The sequence below is a fragment of the Fukomys damarensis genome, unplaced genomic scaffold (assembly GCF_012274545.1).
Source record: "Fukomys damarensis isolate Sample0158 unplaced genomic scaffold, DMR_v1.0_HiC HiC_scaffold_26, whole genome shotgun sequence".
NCBI lineage: Eukaryota > Metazoa > Chordata > Mammalia > Rodentia > Bathyergidae > Fukomys > Fukomys damarensis.
In genome coordinates, this window is record NW_022900938.1 from 25627110 (window position 1) to 25633568 (window position 6459).

Consider the following 6459-nt stretch of genomic DNA (forward strand, 5'->3'; position numbering starts at 1 on the left):
AGACGGTTTCACTATGTAGCTGAGACTGACCTGGAACTCACTGTGTGGCCCAGGCTGGTTTCGAACCCACAACGATCCTCCTGCCTCAGCCTCCTGAGTGAGTGCTGGGATTAGAGGCGTGCACCACCCCGCCCGGTTTTCTCTGCAGATGTTACTCTCCAGCACCCGGCCTCAGGTCCCGGCTCTCTCTGGCCTGTGGACTTCAGCAGGGCACTTGTGTGCTTTTCTAATGATTAATTAAGGTACAGTAACAGAAGCTTGTAGTCCATTTTTCTTGTCTCCTTTGGATTATAAAAGAATAGATAAGAGGGCTCTATCCAAGGAGACTCCACAATCTTGCAGAGCCTACTTAAAAAGAATGATTTCAGGAGATGATTAAACCCAGCCTCTTCTGTCTTTTTGTCACTTTAGAGCAAGGGGTATAGCTCAGAGATAATTCTTTCCCAGCTCTGGGTTCAGTGCCCAGCATGGCTAAGTCCACCCCCATCAACAACTTATTTCGGTTGAGCTGTATTGTTCAGCCAAGTTAAGATTGTTTCCAAGGGGAGTTCATGATCTTGCGGATTTACATGTTAGTCGCTAACCTGAAGCCTCTTCCCACATTGCAGTTGAACTTGAAAGCTGTTTATGCTTTGAGTCTATTTATATGAGTCCCAAATAAGCAAATCCACAGAGAGACAAAGTGGACAGCGGGCTGCCGGGGGCAGAGGAAAGGGTGGGGGCGGAGTGTGGCTGCTGGTGGGGTGTAGGCTTGGATTTTGGGGTACGAAAATGTTCTGAAGTGAGGTAGCAGTGGTCACTGAATGACTCTCTATGTTAAAAACCACTGAGCAGATTACTTTCAAATGGTGAATTTTATGGGACGTGAATTATATCACAACTGTTCATGTAGCTTTTTTTCTTGAGACTTTATGTTGCCCTGATGGAAGACTGGAGGGTCAGGTGGGCATTTGGCCGGTGGCTGTTTGCTGCCTTCCTCAGCTATTACCCCAGGCAGCACTGCAGGACGTAGGATTATTAGAACATTTTTCTGGCACACATCTGTAACCCCAGCACTCAGGTGGCTGAGGCAGGAGGGTCACCGTGAGTTCCTGGCAAGCTTAAACTACATAGTGAGACCCTGTGTCAAAAAACCCCAACCCAGCCAGGGATTTAGCTTACTATATTGCCCAGGCTGGCCTTGAATTCCTGGTCTCTAGCAATTCTCCTGCTTCAGCCTCAAATAGCTGAGACTACAGGTGCTCATCAGTCACCATGTCTGGCTATGAACTATTAACGACACATTTTTTTTTAAAAAAAACACAGAGCTCTCAGGATAAAAATGTAGTGACCTTCCTCACTTCTTCTCTCATTGCATGGGCATTATTTAGTCCTTTTTTTTTTTTTTTTTTGGAGGGGGTTGTGTTTTTGTTGAGGCAAGGTCTTGCTATGTCGTTCAGGCTGGCCTTGAACTTACGGTGATCCTCCTGCCTCAGCCTCCTGAATGCTGGGATTATAGGTGTGCACCACTATGGCCAGCTTGCTAGTCCTTTTCCAAAGAATATTAAGCCTTTAGGATCTTATGTATTATTACAGTTTATTCACACCAGAGAAACTATTCGGTATTTACACACGTGTGACTTGTTTCACTTAGGAGTATATCTTCAATATGTATCCATTTTCCTATGAATGAATCTATTTTCTTTCTTTATGGCTGAGTAATATTCTATTTTATAGAAAAACCACATCTTCTTTATCCAGTTTTCAACTGATGGGCAAATGGGCTGTTTCCAAATTTTAGCTATTACAGACTGTGCTGCTATAAACATGGGTGCGCATACATCGGGAAGGTGGGATGGGTAGGGGAAAGATAATAAGGGAAAAGAAAAAACTGTGAGATAATGAAAAGATGGAAATAAAGTGTTTGTAGATGGGGAGGGGAGGAGGGGGTGAAGGGAGGGCAGGGACAAGGGGAAAAAATGAGAACCAAGACCTGTCATGTAGAGGTACAAGATCCCAGTGATGAATGTAACTGTACTGTATCCCTAAAATGTACCAATAAACTCTATTAAAGCTGAAAAAAGAAAGAAGGAAGTCTAATTATAACAAAAAAAGGAATATTAAGGCGATGGGGTTTGTGGAGTTGTTCAACTCATCCTCTAGAATTACAGTGACATCCTGTGGCCAATTCTCAGAACACAGGACATTAAGCAGAATGTGTGTGAATTCTCTACTCGAAAGCGAAAGTCACTATCAACCGCATTAATTGGTCAACAGACCTCAGATTAAATTCAGAGAGTTTATTGTTTGCCTTCCTACGATGCACAAGAGCTATGCTAGTGCTTTCATGGATTTTTTTCTCATATTATTCTACATTTTTCCAGATAACTAGGGGCTAAACTAGTTTCGTTTTCTCCAGTACTGGGGATTGAACCTACAGCATTGGCATTCAGCCACATTCCCTGTCCTTTTCTTTCAATTTTTAATGTTATTTATTTATTTATGAATTTGAGGAAGTGCCTTGCTAAATTGCTAAGTTGCTCAGGCTGGACTCAAACCTGTGATCTTCCCAGAGGGCTGGGATTACAGGCCTGTGTCCCCTCATTAAACTAGGGCCTAACTTAATTCTGCATACAGTTATGCTGTAGAGCAGCCACAGCATCTGGAACCCCTACATTTGTACGCAAAATGCGTGCTCAAGTGTTTGTAGGGAAATGGGCCCGGGCTTCTATAAGACGCTCAGGGGCTTGTGGCCCTCCCATGATGCTTTGTTACTCCCTTAGATTGGCTCCAGCAGGGCCACTAGGAGACACCCAGACTGCTTCAACAGTTTTTCTTCCTCTGAAAGTTGCCATTTCTTTTGACAAACCACAGTAAGCATAGGCTAAAACAACTGAAAAAAAAAAAAAAAAAAAGAAAGACAGAGAAATGAAAACAAAAGCAGGAAGACTAGGATTAGATAACACTGTCACACTGTATAGTAGGAAGAGCTTTGGAATAGAAGTCAATCCCAAGTCTGACTTTAGGTTAATCTTTGAGCTTTGATTTCCTCCTGAGTAAAGCTGGAGGAGATACTACTAGAGAATGACTTACCTGATACAAACAGGATCACTTCAGGGGAAATTAGCGATCAGCAGACAGTGATGAGTTTTCAGTCACAACACCAAAAGTACAGTTTGGGAAAGAAAAAGTAAGCTGGACTTTATTAAATTAATAATGAGTGAGGCAGCGTAACCACTGAGCTAAATCCCCGGCCTTGACTTTATTAAAATGAAAAACTTCTTTTCTGTAAAAGACATTGCTAAGAGAATAAGAAGCCAAGCCATGGAGAAAAATGCTTGTAAAACACAGCTGATGAAGGACACAGAAGAATACACTGAGAAAATGTACACTTCTGAGGTTAAAAACAATAATATACTACACAAACATAAAATTTTAACTTATAGCACTTATGTTTTCCCTGAAAAAAAAATACACATTTTCATACAAAATGTTAAGTGAAATAAGAAAGTATAAAGAAAAAATCAGCCAGGTGCAGTGGTTCGTGCCTATAACTCCAGCTATGCCAGAAGGTGAGGGAGGATGGAAAATTTGAGGCCAGCCTGGACAAGTTAGAAAGACTGTCAAAAAACAGCCATGCATGGTGGTGCAGGCCTGTCATCCCAGCACTCAGGAGGCTTCCTCTGAGTTCAAGGCCAGGCTGGGCTACACAGCAAGACTCCGTCTCAAAACAAAACAAAACAAAACAAAAAAAAAGCCAGCATGTTGGTGCATGCTACATTAATCCCAGAATTCTGAGAAGTTGACATAGGAAGATCGGAAGTCAGTCTGGGCAATTTAGTGACTCAGCAAGACTCTGTCTCAAAATAAAAAAGGGCTGGGGATGCAGCTCAGTGTAAAGGCCTTGGGTTCAATCTCCAATACTGCAAAAAATAAACACACAAAATAGCAAAAGGCTGTGAAGGTAGCTTGGTGGTAGAGAAAGCACCTCTGGAGCCGGGCACACACGCCTGTAATCCCAGAACTCGGGAGGCTGAGGCAGGAGGATTGCTGTGAGTTCGAGACCAGCCTGGGCTACATAGTGAATTCCAGGTCAGTCTCAACTATGCAGTGAGACCCTGTCTCAAAAAAACAAAACACAAAACAAAACAAAACAAAACAAAAGAGAAAGTACCTCTGGGTCTGATCCCCATTCCTTAAAAAAATTCGAGAGAGTACTGTAGTTTTCAATGTAGAGGACTTTTACTTCCTTTGTTAGGTTGATTCCTAGGTAGTTAATCTTTTGGATGCTAATGTGAAAGGTGTTGTCTTCCTGATTTCTCTCTCTGTGAGTTACTGAGACAGCTCAGAACAGTAGACAGAAACCCAGGGCTGTGGCTCAGTGGGTGGTCCTCATCTCTCCTCTAAATGGACCAGCTGGGATGGACTGGGAGGGGCGGGGCTGTGTGCTGACTAATTTAACTTGGGGCAGAGCATTAAAATAATGGTTGAGGCCAACATGGTGGCATATGCTTGTGATTCCAGTGCTTCTGAGAGGCTGAGGCAGGAGGATTGCAAGCTCCAGCCCAGCCTGGGTAATTTAGTGACTTAGCAAGAGCCTGTCTTGAGCCCAGCATGGTGGTGCATGCCTGTAATTCCAGCACTTGGGAGACTGAGGCAGGAGGATCACTGTGAGTTCAAGACCAGCTTGGGCTACATAGTGAGTCCCAGGTCAGTCTCAACTACATAGTGAGACCCTGTCTCAAAAAAAAAAAAAGAGCCTGTCTGAAAACAAAACAAAAAAATGAAACAAACAAATAAACAAAAAGGCTAGGGGTGTGGCTCAGCCCAAAGTTTTTAATGCCCTGGAAGGGCAGGGGGAAGATTTTTATTTGTAGAATTCTTTCATTAGCCCATATTGCATGATCTTTGTAAGAAGTACAAGCAATATCACTCTTCCTTAAATAGGAGCACTTTTGACATACAGTGCTCAAGTGACTTGTCTTTATCAAAGTTGGGACTAGGATCTAGGTACCACTCCTTCTAAGCCAGAGCTTTTCCCATTGGGGGAAAAATGCATTGAATGTTTGGTCCTGGTGATGAGGCATTGGTTCTGCTTGGGGTGTGTGTCTGTGTTTAAAACATTCAGTGGGCTGGGGATTTAGCTCAGTGGTTCTGCCGCCTGCCTCACAGTGCAAGGTCTTGAGTTAGATCCCTGGAACCAAAAACAAACAAACAAAAAACACTTGGTGAGGATATGTGCGACTCCTAACTGCCTCTGTAGTTACAATCACAGGTGTGAGTGAGTCACCGTGTGCACAGGGAATTCTGGGATTTTCATTTCCAGGTCCAGGCAAAGCTTGTCTGACTGTGGATTTTATGTGGCAGACACCAAATGGGTGGAGACACAGTGATCCTGTGCTTTTCAGGACCAGCTTTCAGTGGACATATCCTTCCTTCCTTCCAGTCTCTCTCTCTCTCTCCTTTCTTTTTTGTACCAGGATCAAACTCAGGACCTCGCACTTGTGAGGTAGGTGCAGTGCCACTGAGCTAAATCCCCAGCCCGTTTCTTTTCTTTTCTTTTTTGAGACAGGGTCTCACTATGTAGTTGAGACTGACCTGGGACTCACTATGTAGCCTAGGCTGGTCTCGAATTCAGAGTGATCCTCCTGCCTCAGCCTCCCAAATGCTGGGATTACAGGTGTGCGCCACCATGCCCGGCAGCTCTTTTCTTTTTTGAGATAGGGTCTCACTATGTAGCCCAGGCTGGCCTCAGACTCATGGTGATTCTCCTGCCTCAGCCTCCCAAGTGCTGGGATTACAGGCGTGCATCACCATACCTGGCTTCCCATGTAAGGTTTGAAAGCTTCTTTCAGCTCTTTTCTTAGTAATAATCGGGCTGCTCCAAACCCTGTGCTGCATGCATGGTGTCACCTACAGGCAAAATCACCCTCCTCTGATGGACCAGGGTCCTAAGATTCAAAAGATTAGGGTCCTCTGCGAGTTCCCTACAGCTGTGGATGGAAGAGCAATTTGCAGACAGGGGCTTGTGCTCCTCAAATCCTTGGCTGTTCCACATGGGGGCGCAAGGGTCACCTCCATTTTGATTTATATTTATCTCATACTTCAAACATTTCTAGGCAATAGCTCGATGGTAGATGCTTGTCTAGGGTGCACAAAGCCCTGGGTTTCATCCTCAGCACTATAGTCATTCAATCACTAAATAGGAAGAAGCCGGACATGGTGGCACACATCTGTAATCCCAGCACTTGGGAGGGTGAGGCAGGAGGGTTGCTGAGAGTTTGAGACCAGCTTGGGCTACAGAGGGAGACCTGTCTCAAAAAACCAAACCAAATAAAATAAAATAAAATAAAATAAAACAAAAACACAAGTAAAATTCAACTAGGCAACTAAAATGAGTATGTTGTTTTATCAACCAACAACAAATTGCTTTTCAATGCTAGGTTTTAAAAAATGCAAAAATGATAAAGAAATAAGCCT